This window comes from Pagrus major, chromosome 22, assembly GCF_040436345.1.
Source record: "Pagrus major chromosome 22, Pma_NU_1.0".
NCBI lineage: Eukaryota > Metazoa > Chordata > Actinopteri > Spariformes > Sparidae > Pagrus > Pagrus major.
Window position 1 is genome coordinate 16,022,623 of NC_133236.1, and position 15,767 is coordinate 16,038,389.

Genomic DNA, 15,767 nt, shown 5'->3' on the forward strand with positions numbered 1-15,767 from the left:
CATCGTACTACTCTTTTCTCCTTTCCTGAAATCTGCTTAGTCCGATCTTTTTAAGCAGCCTTGGGGAAAACAGAAAACACGCATGTCAAGCTGGAGCGTATATCCTGTAACAGCTTTCAATACCTGGATGGAAAAGATAAAAAGTTTTATGTTAATAAGAAAGTGAAGAACGATGAGATACAGAGGGATATCTGAGGTAGCTGAGTCCTATAGGACACAGGATGTATTTTAATATGTGTGATATATTGTTGCAGAGAGGGGATGAACGTAGCTACAGCCAGAAGGAAAGTGCTCTTTTGTCTCTGATTAATGGACACACATTTAGCCCCCTCCATTGCTTTATTTGGCTCGTAGCACCCATAGACCATTTGGGTCAGATTGCTTAAGGCTTTGGAGTCAAAACCACTTCAGCTGAGGACACCGTGCTTGTTCATGTGTGTACAGAGCGTGTGCACAATTTGGGTTTTTATTTTTTTGTTTTTAAGATAAAAACACCAGAGATATCGACAAGTGCAGTCTATGAACAGCTGTCGAAGAGTGTTTCAATGTGTGTTTCAATGCATCGTGAACATGCATCCATATGTGTGAAGTTTACATGCATTGTCTGTGATATTATATTTGTCTCGAGTTACTCACACCCACTGACTCTGAGAGTTTGCCTCCAGGACGATGGAGAGAGAATGGAAAGAGTACAAGAGAGCTTTGAATAGAGAGAGAGAGACGAAGAGTCGGACAGACAGAGCGGAGGGGGAGAAGACAGACAGGAAATGAAAGGCAGTAAGAAGGGATGGATGAGACTGTCTGACCAGCTGTACTGAGCGCGCTCAGTCACCATGTGGGCTGCTGATGAGAAGAAGCGTGAAAGGAGGGAGGAGGGAGACTGGTGAGGAGCATAACACAGGCCTCTCAAATCAGCTGTGTTAGCTCTCACTATCCGCCGCGCTGGCAACTCACTCAATAGCTCATTAATGTCTAATACATGTAGACACGGAGAAGGCCACAGGAGGGCAGTGATGAATGACGGCGGCAGGACGGCAGCACGCACAGCTCATGCTTCTGGCCCGGCCAGGGTTGGCGGTTGTTTTGCTTTTCCCACCGTGGGTTTTTTCTCACCTCGTTCAAAGGGGGAGCCGTTCGGAGAGCGCACCTTCTTTTTCAATAACTTGCTGTTTTGAAAACGCAAGCAGAAAACTTGAAATCAGTTTGAGGCACTGACAGCACACAAGATTAATTTGACAAGTAAAGACACCAAGTCATCAGAATCCTGCACAGTCAGAGTGTGTGATATCATTTAAAAGAGGTTTAGGCTGATCAAACTGAATCCATAATACAGTTTGGATATGTGAAATGTGTAATCTAATAACATATTCATGACTACGGGTGTGTTGAGTAGTATATATATATATACGTTATATATTACGTTTTATATGTGAAAAGACATGTAGGATATATTGATCCTATCTTAGGTCCAGTTTAAGGAAAATTCTCGAGATTTTGGAAATAAACTCCTGCAAAACAACACATATCGGTGCGAGCAGCTCAAGCCTTACTTACTTGTGCATGATCGGTATATTACCTTCAGTAGATGCCAGTCGGCACGCCCCCAGTTTGAAGAAGCAGCAGGAGTGTAGGAAGCTAAATTTACAGTTATAGACGGGGCAAGAAGCAAAACGTGTTTTAGCCACCAAACAGTCCAGTCGCCAGGAAAAAATGTTGGCAGTTAATGTTTCTGCAAACAACTCATACGATCACATTTGTAGGTGTCATAGGCTTCGTACCGTACTGACATTTCTAAAAAAAAACAATCCGATCCCAATCAGATTCACATTGTATGCTTATTACCTGACTGTCATATCAGGATGTGGAGGGGATGGTGGTGGCAGGAAGGCAGCCATGCCAGTGACCATGGTTTGACAGTGTTTCAACATTTGTAAGTGTGAAACCACTGGATATTTTAAAGGGGGATATTTTCAAAAACTCCAGCCATTTTTGTGGCAACCAAAACAGGTATGTTAAACCAAAACACTATATTTTCCCAACCCTAACCAAGTGGTTTTTGTGCCTAAACCTAACCAGAGCATAAAGACAGAGTTGTCACAACATAAAATAGAAAACTTAACCAAAAGCAACGTAGTAATTGCAACTTGAAGAAATGTAGAGTTTCAACATATGCTTGGTTTGCAGAAACATTAACTGCCAACTTCTGTTCTGGAGATTGGGTTGAACTAAAAGAAGGCTCACCTGGCTCCTGGAGAAGGCATTACATCGTTTATGCTTCCGCCAAAGCCACCAGACTACTTTGACTCTCAAATATACATAACAGAAGTGTGTTCAGAATCCGTCTTCATGATATCCTGTGGTGTTTTTGACCACCAGATTCCTGCCAATTGTTTCACATTACTACACCGATATGTAGGTGGTGGTGACGCACCAAGAAAGACAGCAATGCACCAGCAAAGGACTGGAAGCTATTAATCACTGATGTGAACAATATATCATCTTTGCAGATGTTTTATGAGGACAGAAATGCACTCAAGAAAATTAGATTTGGGGAGAAACTGTGAATGTAAACAAAAACTTTGTTTTCAAGTGAAGTAAAGAGGGCTCCTTTAATAAACAAAGAGAGGTGAGCTGTAATGTGGAAATGATCAAATTGTTTTGTGATCAGTTTGTTTTTCACAGTCTTGTATGAAACATGATTTGTTTCTAAAGAGTGTAGTTTAGGCTTCAGTTTGTCAGGATCTCTCCTCTGACCTAACATGATGCAACATATTATGGTTTAAAGTTGACTATTCATTTGATCAGGTCATACTGGAATTACCAGAATACTTTTCTACCAGATTTTGCACTAAAAGACCAAATTAATATGTGCAGAATTAAAAAATGTCTAACTTTGGCGCCCCAACCCAATAGTAATATCAGAAATGTGGCAGACACTTATAGACACCAGCATAATTTAGAGGTTTAATATATAAGAATTGGAGTCCTGTCAAATTTACACTCAAAACAAATTGGGGGCAACATATCACCAGAATAACCCTATTACTGATGCTAATTGTAGCTACTGTTAGCGCAGAAGCTATGCAGCTAGCAGTACAGACTGTGAGCTCCGAGCACTGGGGCAGTGTTGGTGTTTACACCGCTACCACAGTAGCTTTGGACCGGGATGGGCCGGGGCTAGCTGGTTAGCATGCTAACTTCAGTAGATACCTCTGCAACAGAACACGTCAACGTCGTGATATCAAAACTGTTGTTTCTTCACATTCTGTTGATAATTTTGGTTCATTTAAATTTTTACATCTTGCTCCTTTAAAATATGGTATAATGGCATCACAATATGACATATAGTGGATTTACAAGTGCAGGAGGTCGTTTCAGAATACTTAAGCTTGGTATTTGGAGGATGTCAGTGTCCAGAAATCATATTATTGTTTGAAAGACAACAAGCTTCATTCGATGTTAGTGAATTGAGCTCTCTCTTAACAGAGTGCTACCTTGCTGCTACAGCATTTAGGATCCTTGTGCAGTTCACTCCCGAGTTCCAATTTGTAACCTCCTGCGGTTTCCTGCCAGTGTCCATTATCTGAGCAGTGAGTTTGATGAGGGCAACTACTGTGAATCTACAGCATTTCAATTAGAGGGGATGATGGGATGCTCATCTCCTTGACAGCCCCGCTTTAAACAGGCAGTTTATTGTACAATCTAAAATGTGACTGCTTCATGAGGAAAGGTCGGGACTTATCTAATTACTTCAGTAATAATTCACTGTGAGCTTGGCTTTCCTGCCAGCCATTATTTTGCCAGGAATAGACGTGATATTCTTAAATGGATTTCCCAGTCATATGTCATTTCTCGGACCAACAAAAACTTCTGCCAACGCAGATGGCTATGTTTGTGTTGTGTTTTTGTTTTTGATGTTCTGACAAAAAAAAAACACCACATGAATGAAATTCTGTGCAGCCGCTGTCTGGGACACAGTGAACAACTCTCCCACCAGTAAATGAACAGCATAATGGTTTTACATCATGATCATGACCATTAAAATCTGATTATCCGTCCATCATTTGTTACGGAAATGTGTGGGCAACTTCCTGAAAAACACCCTGACAAAAGAGGCAGAAATGTAACCTCTTTCTCGTCTCATTAGTGTTGGTAATAAAAGTCTTCATGTGCCTTTTGGTGGAGGCATTGTTATTAAAAGTGCCTCACCACAGCATGAATGAAAATGCTCCAACCAGTAAACCCCAGTAGGGCCGTTACAGCTGATACTTTCGGGTGCTAGAAATAAATTACATAGCAATTTCCTGGCTCATTTTATTTCCTGTGGGATTTCTAGTTTACATGTCGTGCTAGATGTCGGCTGTGTGAAACATAAATGGAAGAGGGGATATAAAGTTGGAGACATTTTGGATCAATGATTGACACTATTGATTGTAGGGCTTATGTACAGTACGACGTTGTCGTGAGGGTTGCATTCTATATCAGTTACAATTGATCTGGATTTGTTTGCCCTTCAAATTTTTATTTTCTGGTCAATGTATGACCTAACATAAAAGTTAACACCGGTAGAAAACTGCAGGTTTTCAGTGATATTGCAGTTGATTTTGTTGTGTAATTTAAAGGCCTGTCATGTCAGAAGAAAACTGTTATAAATACTTGTTAATGCATCAGTTCGGGACTTGAAGCACAAAGGAAGAGGAGTCTTTTCATGTCTTCATTTTGTTGTTATTCTGTGTGCAGCCAAAAGAGCATGTCACATGGAGAACTTCCATCCTGGATTAGGATGAGTATGTACACAAGAATTGGGAGAGTGTAGTGGCACTGCAACCAGTCATTCAGATCCCTGTGAGATGACTCAACGTTAACGTGTTTTTATGAGTTTTTATGCAAGTTTGAGGTCTTTTGAAAAAAGGTTAATGCACTTGACTAATGAGCTGTTTCTGCTTTTGGTGAAGAAGGTGAAGAAGAAAGTGGACCCGCTGTTGGCGTCTTCCACGATACTCCCATAAGATTCCCATTCCTAAACTAATTCCCACATCCCCTTGTAGGCCCACACGGCCGAGGCAGCTCATTGTGTTCCTTCTTCTTCTTTGAGGTTGATTTGTTTGTTTAAGGTTGGTTTTGTTTCCGGTTTCGCAACTTCTACTTCTTCTACTCAGTTTATTACAGCCATGCACAGCGTAGCCTTGACTACACTGCCATCTTGTGATGAAACTGTGCTTTGCATGGTCTAGTTTAGTTGGTTTAAACCAGTTGATGGAAACGTACTTAAAGAAAGATTATGTCAGTCTGGAGAAAGATGGTTGCTTGTTGAGTCTCATCCCCTGAATACCAACCCAGTTGCCAGAATAAATGTTGTGGTTGTTTATGATCTGGTTAGGTTTAGGAAAACATCTTGCTTTGACTTGAAATACCTGTTTCACAAACACAGCTGGAAATTGTCCCGGGGTCTCCTTAAAAATATACATAGATTTCACACTTTCAATGAAGGTCAGGTCATAAACATGTAATGTGAACGTGATCTGACACGTTTTGTAGAAAAGTCAATATAGTACAGAGACTATGAGACGAAGAAATGTGAAAGTATCAGTGGTTTGCAGAAATATTAACTGCAAACATTTTATCCTGGTGAATGGGCTGTCAAATACTGATGCTTTTGGTTGGTGGCTTGGGTCTGAGCGCAACCCAAAAAGCATTTGACGATGTGGGGATGAGACCCAATAACAAACTCTCTCCAGAATCAATTTTAAGAATAACAAAGTGTTGCTTTAATAATCTTTTTTTTCTTTTTTTATGACATTTCAAAAGTTGCTTCAAATTTGCTTGATGGTTAGATTGAAACAAAGCACTGTCTTCTGACAGAGTGAATATACGCACTTGACAAAAGTTGTTAATACATTCTACATTTAAGCTGCATTTGCCACAGTGTTCAAAATGTGTGATGTTTCCTGTGAAACCTGTTCTCCTGTTGTTCCGATGGGGTGGTTGGATCCCCATGCAACTCCTACCTGCTGTCCTCACCTGTCCTGTCCTATCCTATCCTGTCCTGTCCTGTCCTGTCCATCATGCCCTTGGCTGCCTTGGCCCATCCGAGACAGTCACACAGAGACCTGTCGTGCAGATGTCCTCCTGAAAGACAGAGGGCGCTGTCTGCCTCAACCCGTCAGTCTCTGTGTGCCTCTGTCCCCCTGCTCAACCCGGCTTTGGCTCTGTTAACCCTCTTCTCTTCTCCCCTCCTCTCTCTCTGTCTCTCGCGGCACCAGGCGCGGCTCCCCTCCTGTTCATCCACCCTAAGCATTGCTGAGGTACTCCTGCATGGGTTCTAATGCATCGTTACGGCCGTCATCATGGCATCGGTTTCTCCTCCCTCCCTCTCCAACCTTACTTCCTGCCTGGCATGATCGCTTCCCCCCTCTAAACTTCCTGTCTCTCCCCTCGTGTTGCCTGCTGTCCTGCCTGCTGTCCCCCTGCTGTCTCTCTCCCCACAATCCTTTCTGTTCCTCCTCTCTGTGTTTGTGTGGACGTGGTCTGATTTTTTGTCTTGTAGTAAAATGTCCTGTTGCCCTCATTCTGGCACACGTACTGTATCTAACCCTCGCCTTGTTTTCCACACTCACACACCCTCCGAAACAAACAAACCTCCATCACTTGGCATATTCCTCAACTGCGTTTCAACCTCAGAATTGAAGTTGAAAGATGCTTGAATTATGTATTTGAATGAAAGGGATTGCCTGCACAAACAAAGTGCATTTTTCTCCCTCTGTGTACACATCGCAGTTCCTTTAACACTCACACAAACAGCAGCTTGTAAAAGAAAAAAAAAGGACTGGGAAATTTGCCGAAAGCCTGTGCTTGTTACTCTGGTCAGGGCCCAATGACTCTGATCTCTAAGTGATGAAGACATGGCCTCAGTGCAAGGGCGTGGAGGAGTGCTGACACTTGTCCAATGTGATAGCGGAATCCATTGATTACCTGTAATTGCACAGTAATGAAATCTGGGAAAGCGTTTGGAAATTGGACTTAAATAAAATTATCTAATTAAAGGTGGTGGGAGGTAATGTTTGATTTTATTTCCATCACATATGTTATGAGATAATTAAAAAGGAACTTTTTTTGGAGAAATAATCTCTTTCCCCAAAAGTAATTGTAATGCAAGTGCTTTCCTGTCTTCATAAACAAGTTACATTGCTACTATTCGATTACCATAGACACATTAGCTGTAATGTGTTTTAGACCCTTATCAATACTTCTGCACGGCTAATATTTTATCTTAAGTAACAAGAAATTGCAGTGCATACACGCCAAATACACTGTACAGCATATTTAAGGTAATTTAGAAATTAAGTTAAAGCAACATTATGTAGGAATTTAGTCACATGTTGTCAGACAGAGGCTTTGGGTACCGCCAGGGGTCAAGCACTCACTTGGGTTCACTTCTTAACTTCCACTTGCACCTTCACTAACCACAGTAGCAGCACTCGACTGGAACTGTTGGCAGATCCACTGAACTGGTTCTGTTCTTCATCCATCTTTGGTTTTGTTGTGTTGTTGGTGGTTTTCCAGTGAGTTGTTTGCAACATCTTTTTATTTTTAAATTTCCTTTGATCCGATTGCAGAATGTGTGTCAGGTTAGTACTGGCTCAGTTCTGGCATGTGAGTGTGTGTGTGTGTGTGTGTGTGTGTGTGTGTGTGTGTGTGTGTGTGTGTGTGTGTGTGTGTGTGTGTGTGTGTGTGCTTTTGATGTGTGCAAAATGAGGAGGGTGTGTGTTAGCTACTGTTTTTTTTTTTTAAAAAGCACCACTAACTGATATGTTGTGTTGATGATCAGAGTGGGCGTGCATGCCTGTTTGCCTGAACATGTGTGAGAGTGTGCGTGGCATGAAGGTGAGTGACTATCCTGTGGCTTCCCCCAGGCCTCACGGAGAGAATTCAGGGCTCACCTGGATGAGGTCATCACGCTCAAGTCAAGGTACTCTACCTTGGACCAGGTAAACCCACTAACCTTCTACCAACCTCTTATCTACCGGCATGCAGGCCACTGGCATCCCACATAGCACCTCACCACACTAGTGACACACATCAACACACATGTACACAGGCAGGGAGGCAGCTGTGGCAGAAAGGCACTTCTAGACAAGATCGCACTGGGCAAACCCTTGATATTGCACTGATAGTCCAAAAACAGCAAGGACAATATACACAGTATATGGTAGCTTATGTTAGGCTGTAGTGGGAGATATGGAGGAAATACAAGTTAAAATACAGACAAGTGAAGATGTCACAGTGCGAAAGACCAAAGCGGGCTCATATTGATAGTGTAGACGACAATATAATGCATTTACACGTGGTATCAACATGTGATCTGTGTCTGGATATCTCAGTGACTATACAAAATATGGCCAGCAGGGGGCGACTCAACTGGTTTCAAAAATAAGTCCAATTGTCTTTAAGCTTATGAGAAAATGACCCTACTTCTCGATGGATTTGTCACCTCAGTAAACAGTTTCGTAATTAGTTCATGGTCTCAATCTCTAGTTTCTAGTCTTCTTCAATACAGCATGATGTTCATTCAGTAAATCTTGGTCCGATTGAGAGTAAAGTAGACGATAAAGAAGGGTGTGTTTTAATGCGTGGCTACCATGTCCTCGGGTTCTCAGTCAGATCCAATCAGGATATCCTCCCCAACTCCACCCTCTCATCCAAATATGGTCACTTCTGGCTGCAAAAAACCAAGATGGCGACCTACGTAATGCCAAACTTGAGGCTTCAAAACGGTAGTCCAAAAGCCAACGGCTGATGCCATGGTGTGTTTACACGCGGGCCATCTTAAGCATTGCCGTTGGTGTAGATAGAAGTGATAGTCCAGCCTGATAGCTTGAAAAAGTATTTTCTTGATCAGCTTCTTTTCTAACAGTGTCGACCAAACCACAAAATCACAATGAAAGAGATGACCTTTAGAGATTTGGATTGTTTAAAATCCTGATAAGTAACTTAAGTCAACTTTCATGATTTGAAACCACTCAGAGGCCGCATGGATACCCGACCCAAACCCGTCGGTACCTGTTGTTGAACAGGTGCCTTGAACAATACCTGTTTTCGGTCATGTACATCCTCTGTACATCAGGGTAAACAGGCAAGCTGTTACCGTTGTAACAACGGTGTGACAGGATGCCACAAACTCGGTTCTTCAGCTTTACTATGTCTGGCTCGAGTCGGGATCCGACGTAAAAGAAGCAGAAGAACCTGTTGAGTATGAGTCAGGCTCGGTTACTACCCTCTTGGACTTTCTCAGGTTTGGACACTTAAAGGAAAGGTCTATCTTGGCCTCTTCATGCTGTGTAAAGCTATAGGCGACACCCATCCAAAGGAAAAAACACAGAGACACCCGCATCCTTTCCATTGACCTGGAACATACCTCGTCTGTTCTATCTAATTTACATTCTGAGATTCAAATACTTATTGAAACTGCAGAGGCCATTGAGCTTATATTGTCATCCTGATAACGTTCCAGGTACAGATCACTTGTTAATATCTGCTGTTAATGTGTTCTGAGTGTTGATTTTGCAAACACAAACACATTTTACACTTACTTTAACTTAGGAGTTAGTGTGGTGATACATGCGGCAATACAATGGGCTAAAAACCAAAGTTAAAGAAGATTGAAAACACTAATTGAGTTGTTGCCGCTGTGTATCACCACCTTTAGTGGTCAGCAACATTCCTCCCCATGCCTCACTCTCTCTCTCTCTCTATTGAGATCTCCACCAGCACTCATTCTCTCTCATTCATCACCCATCTGGTCTTTTGATGTGGTTTGTGTATCACGGGCTGGTGATGTTGTAGAGTTTTGTTTTTGCAGAGTGTGTGAGTGTATTCTAGTCTGAATTTGAGCGTGAGTGTGTGATCCACAAGGGCTCCAAACGGGAAGACCAAGAGATGCCACCTTCGCTAAAACACACTTCCTCGCAGCAGCCGTGTCGCTCCTACCCTTTCCCCGCCATCGTTTTACCCCCTCAGGCTCTTGCCTCCACTCCCCGGGGAGGAGGACTCAGCTCTGGATTGCCACAGCAGCATTTTGTCCTCCCCTCCACCGCTCTGTCGGTATCACTCCAGCGTTTTGTCCTCTGCTCCCTCTCCTTGCTCCATCCCGTGGGGCGAGGCGGTTGAAGCCGGATGAAACGAGCCTCCCTGCCCTGTCACAGCCCTCTCCTCCTCGCGGCGGACGGATAAATCTTCCCCGTTTTGCATAATTCGTCTGACAGCTCCTTTGTTTTGTTGCTGAGCTCAGCAACGCGGCGGTTGCATCCCATCATTTCCTGGAGCGTCTCTTCAGTCGGCCGGTTATTGGCCCCATCGATTTCCCCTACCGGGCGGCTCGCTGCCCCCAGAGCCACGTGCCTCGCTGACCTGTAGACACCGCCACTCGCTCGTCAGCACATTGATGTCCCTGGAAGATCTCCATGACAACCTGCGTGTCGAATGATTAGTGTTTCTGGATCTGAGGCTTCTGGGATTTTTGTGCGTGTGTGTTTCAGGCCCAAATCGTCAGACACTCAGATACGTCAACAGTGCTTTTCAATGACTTTATTTCTATTTTATTCCATCTATTTTTGCTTACTAAGGGAGTTTGTGTTTGCGTGTGTGACGTGTGCGTGTTAACATTTGCATCCCCTCATATGAGCTCATTCTCTTCTCTCACTGAGTCACCAGTAACGGGGGGATTATTGCAGTGGAGGTTAGATTAGAAACGAGTGTGAGAGTGTTTGACAGTCTGCTTTTTTTACCTCCCTCCCCATACGTCCAACACCACATTCTGCTTCTGCACTCATTCTCCACATCCTCACTTTCCTAACTCACCCCCCTCCCCCCATCCCCTGTAGCTTTTCCACTGTGTTCATCTTCATATGCAAACTCTCCCTCCCCCCCTTCCCATGGCTCTCTGATGGTATGATCTTTTCTACTTAGGTATTTTTTTTGCCATACTGAGGTCTTGTTTTCCACCCGTGTCAGTCTTAGTGTCATCACTCCACACTGCATCAAGGTTTTTCTTAGCTGTTTCTTAGTTAACGGTGACTGTAATCAAGATTAATGATACATTACTATAAAAGGCGTATGTGAAATTAGGAAGTAGAAAACTTGTGATTCTTGTGGTTTTTGTCTGTTTGTGTTTAAAGAGCTAGGTAGTGAGATTCTGATGTAACTGTTGTGCGTTAATCGTGTCATTTTTTATTCATTTTAGATGTCTTTTGTAGTTCTTTTTTAGCAAGGCACACCTTGTACGAAAAATGTCCTAGCTGTCGATCGTTAGTTCTCATATGTGCTTTTCAATGTCTGCAAGTTTGATCTGTGTGTCTTGCTGTAGCTGTATTTAGCTCCCTTAATCCCCATCTTTTTTCTGTCTCTTTTTTTCCCATCACACCTCTCCCTCTCTCTATACGAGGGCTGTGCAGTTGTGGCACAAATCTCCTAGCAACCACAGCTGGCGCCATCACGGAGGTCCACTGGAAAATAGGCTGTATGCAAAAAATTGTCGGAAATAACAAGTGAGCTGAAGGAACAGATAGCAGATTGTAAAATCAATACCTCCCGCATGTGTGGTTCATTTAGGTCAGTTCTAGTAATATGAAGACTTCTTAAGATCTCACCCAGCAGGATCTCTACTCAAATACAAAGGAGTTGTATATTGAGAAGAGTAGGCTCAAGTAGGTCAGCCAGGTCTGATTTTTTTTCAGTAAAGCTGTTTCACAACTTTGCTTCAAATCAAAAAGTTAAAGAATTGATTTACCTGACATGCACCCATTACTACTATGATTACTAATACTGTAGGAAATATCTGGTGTGAAGGAGGCTTTGTCACTAGCATAGTTCAATCAGCACCCTTCAGATTCAGCTAAATTAAATATTTGGATTAAGACAATAAGGCTGGTATTATTCCATGTTTTTCTTACTGTCAACAAATCTAAAAAAGAAAAATGTTTTGTTTGCCTCTTGAAACTTTGTTGAGTCTCGAGCCTTTATGTGGCCCAAAGTCCATTATTTCCTACTGACTCCATAAATCTGTAAATCTTGTTCACAAAAATGAAAGTTCACTTTTAAAAACGGCTTAGACTTTTCCTAAAACACGTGGGCACTTTACTCAATCAAGAGTAAATAGTTCCCAACAATAACTCATTTGTTTGGGACTATTTTTCAGCTGTTGATTGATACACATTTGGTTCGCTAGTGAGTATTTACAGCAGGAGGATGGTGTATGTAGGATTGACTTAGAATAAACTACAATATGTGTGTGTTCATGGTAATGAAGGAACATGTAACCCAGTTTGGACAACAATGGAGCTGTAGGACTAATCGGTTAGCCCCAGATTCCACAGGGCACGTCTGCATCGTGTTCCAGTCGCGACACGGCCACCAGGGCCGATCCAGCAGATACAGACCTGTGGTTCCACCAGGTGCGCCATGGCATGTTTCAGAAGCGTCACAGAAACGGCTCTCCGTTCTGATACACAGAGAATACACGCCGAGTCTATTTTTGATAGAGGCGTACGCTGCTGCACAGAGCACCTCGAGCCAGACAGGACGTCAGACACAGGAATGGCACAGAGCATCTGGTTAATTTTCAAAATAAAACACAACTGACGTGACTCCCAACTTGTTAAATATAGCAGCTTGGTCAGTGGCTTTAAACTTCAAATTATGACACTCTGCCTCCCCCTCCAGAGTCACTTTTTTAAACATATGCAACGTCCTTGTAGACTTTCAAAATAAAGCTTACGTAACTTTGGTTTCTGCACTACCTGGTAAGGATTAGGAAAAGATCGTGCTTTGGGTTACTATATATCATTACTTCCAAGTCAAGAACAGTTCAAACATTTTTTGACTAAGTAAAGTTATACAATTCAAAATGGCATCGGTTTTCATCTTCAGTGTTTAGAGGCTCACAGGGCCTCCAGTATGGCTGCCACAGGGTGCATTATGCCTTCTGAAAGCCCACTATGCTTTCTCTCTTTCTATCTTTCCTTCTTTCTATCTCAGTTCTCTCCTTGCTGCTCCTCTCCCTCCTCCTGCTATAGGGTTGCTTGTCGTAGTGGATGCCTGTCTTGTCTGTTTGTCCTCTCGTCCGTCTGTCCGTCTGTCTGTCTGTCTGTCTGTCCTGTCTGTCTGTCTGTCTGTAGTGTTGTGGTTGCCGGGACAGATGCACTGATGCCTGTGATTCGATGCTTTATCTCCACTAGCTCCAGTGTAGGTTGGAGGGGCTTAAAGATGATCGCAGGAGGACCTTCAGCTCTCGAGTAACTATCCCGCCCCCTCCCCACTTCCCCCCTTTTTTCCTCCTTTCCCTCACCCTCCTCCGAGGAGCGCGCAAAACAAACGCCCCGCTCTGTGTCCCACCCCCACCTCCTCCTCCTCCTCCTCCTCTCCCTCCTCGCTTGCCTAGCTTTCTCTCTAGCTCTCGCTCACTCTCTCTCTCTGTATGTCTCTCTATCTGTCTGTCTGTCGTTCACTCTCATCACTGTCTCACTTTTTCTCTGTCCGGTCTGTTAGGATTCTTCCTCACTCACTTTTTCTGTCTCTTGTCATTCACTTTCTCTTCCTCTTCCTCCATCTGTCCGCCTATCTCTGTTTCTGTCTTCTCCGGTTAACATGCTCTGCTTTCAGTAGCTATGTCTGGTGTGCTGGATGTCTGTTAAGTAGATGCCATCAGGCCGCTCTAGTGGTCTTTATTGTTTTTGTTCTTTTCTTCCTGTTTTCCCTCCTTTCTGCTGTGTCTCGGCTCTGTAGTTTAGTGAAGTCTGTCTAGTCCGTGCTTCCTGTTTTCGTTTGTTTCTTTTCTTTCCGGGCTGTGGGACCACGTCATGCTGATCCACCATCCTTCCACGCTCTGCCCTCTCTCTCTCTGTCTACCTACCTGTTGTTATTTTCTATCTCTCTGTCTCTCCATCCCTCCTCATCCTCCTCCTCCTCCTCCACCATCCCACCCACCTTGCCCCACCTCCCATCTCTCCACCCTCTCACCTTGGCTGTTTGGTGCCCAGTGGTGTCACAGTATTAGCCTAGCTATGATGGCGGTGAGGGAGGGGAGGAGGGAGAAAGGGGTGGGTGGGTGGGTGGATGGGTAGAGAGACCTTCACCTTCACCATGGGTGTTTAGGTTCTCCATACACCACACACTGCCCACACCCAGCTTATGTGATGATAACGGCAGGTTGCAGAGGTGATTGAGATGCAGCAGTTGCAGCAAAGGAAAGCAGGTGAGGGCAGACAGAACGTGACTGACAGACAACCAGGCAATTAATGATGTCAGTCAAAACATCTGGATGAAGGTCGACAGGCCAGCGAGTAGGCAGAAACGACAAAAATTACCCAAAAATTCAACTTAACATTGGCCAAAAGACAATTTTTAAAGCAAACAAACACTTGTGTAAATATCTGCCCTGAATTTTGGCATCAGATTTAATTTTGGTTATATTTAACTGCTTTCACTGCACCCAGACCGACTGTATATCGGTGTAGTTGTATAAAGAAATACTTCTACTGTTCTGAGCCAAACCTGGATAAATTTCAACTTGTGATTCTCCTTCCCTTACCAAGTCATTCCCTGAGGCTGAGCTTCACAAAAGCGTCTTCTTTACAAGGAGCTTGAATCTGTTACATCAGTGCAAAGGTGTTCTGTTATTTTTCTATAAATACCACGAACAAACAGAATGATCACAAGGAGGTCGGCGGCTCCTAACAGCAACGGTGAGATGAAAAAGGGACCGCTGGTGCGTCCATGTACCACTTCTTCTGGCTATTTTGTTAATCGCTTAATCAGTTTGAGTAATTTTTTTAAGAAAAGAGTCTATGTCATCTCATCACAACTTCTTAAATGTGGAAATTATATGGTTTCTTTTTTACTCCTTGCAAAAATGTTTGTCTCTTCAAACCACAGATGTGTTAAAACTTCTCATTTTGTTATATTGCAGCTTTATGTTTATTTTGGTTCAATTTGCCATGATATGTTGTGACAACGCTGTGCTTATGATCTGATTAGATCTGATCACAAAAACTACGAATAAGGTTTGGAAAAAATCATGTTTTGGCTTAAAATACCTGTTTTTGTGGCCACAAACACGGCCAGACAATGTCCCGAGAACTCCTTAAAAATATCCAGTGGCGTCGCACAAATTGTTAAACGCCAAGATTTTATCCTGGTGACTGGCCTGCCATTATGACAGTAAGCTGGGTTGTAGACATTTGAGGACGTTTCCTTGGGCTTTGGGAACACTGATCAACATTTTTCGCTGTTTTCTGACATTTTGTAGACCAAACAACTATTCTATTAATGGAGAAAATAACCAATAGATTAACAGGCATTGAAAAGATTCTAATTCAGTCCAACTATATTGATTTGTTGTAATTACAATAACATTAAACTGCTCTATGACCGTTTACAAACAGTACACACTTCACTTCCCACTATCACTATGTTGTATGGAATTGGGACAACGTATCAATGTCTCTTTTTGACAGGAAGAAACAGGGTTGATAGGAAATGTGGTCTTTGTTTCATCTCCGCCATGGATTCCTTTTGTTGTACTTCTTGGCAGAGATAATCAATTTGGCACCAGTTTTAATTCTGTTTGTTCTCCATTCACTCACCAACAGTTTGCTGCTGTCTCCAGATGGTTTTGGGAAGCTCAGCCCAGTTTTAACCCACTCCGCTCTCCTCCCCACCTTACCTTAATAGATTACGAGTAGTTGAGCGCTCAGCGATTTCCAGAGAAATCT

At 43.0% G+C, this 15,767-nt stretch overlaps 1 protein-coding gene across 1 annotated transcript in view; it reads left to right on the plus strand.

Moving 5' to 3' along the window:
• gphnb (gephyrin b) overlaps nucleotides 1-15,767 on the plus strand; it is a 106,135-nt gene that overhangs the window by 74,177 nt on the left and 16,191 nt on the right. The window lies entirely within an intron of this gene.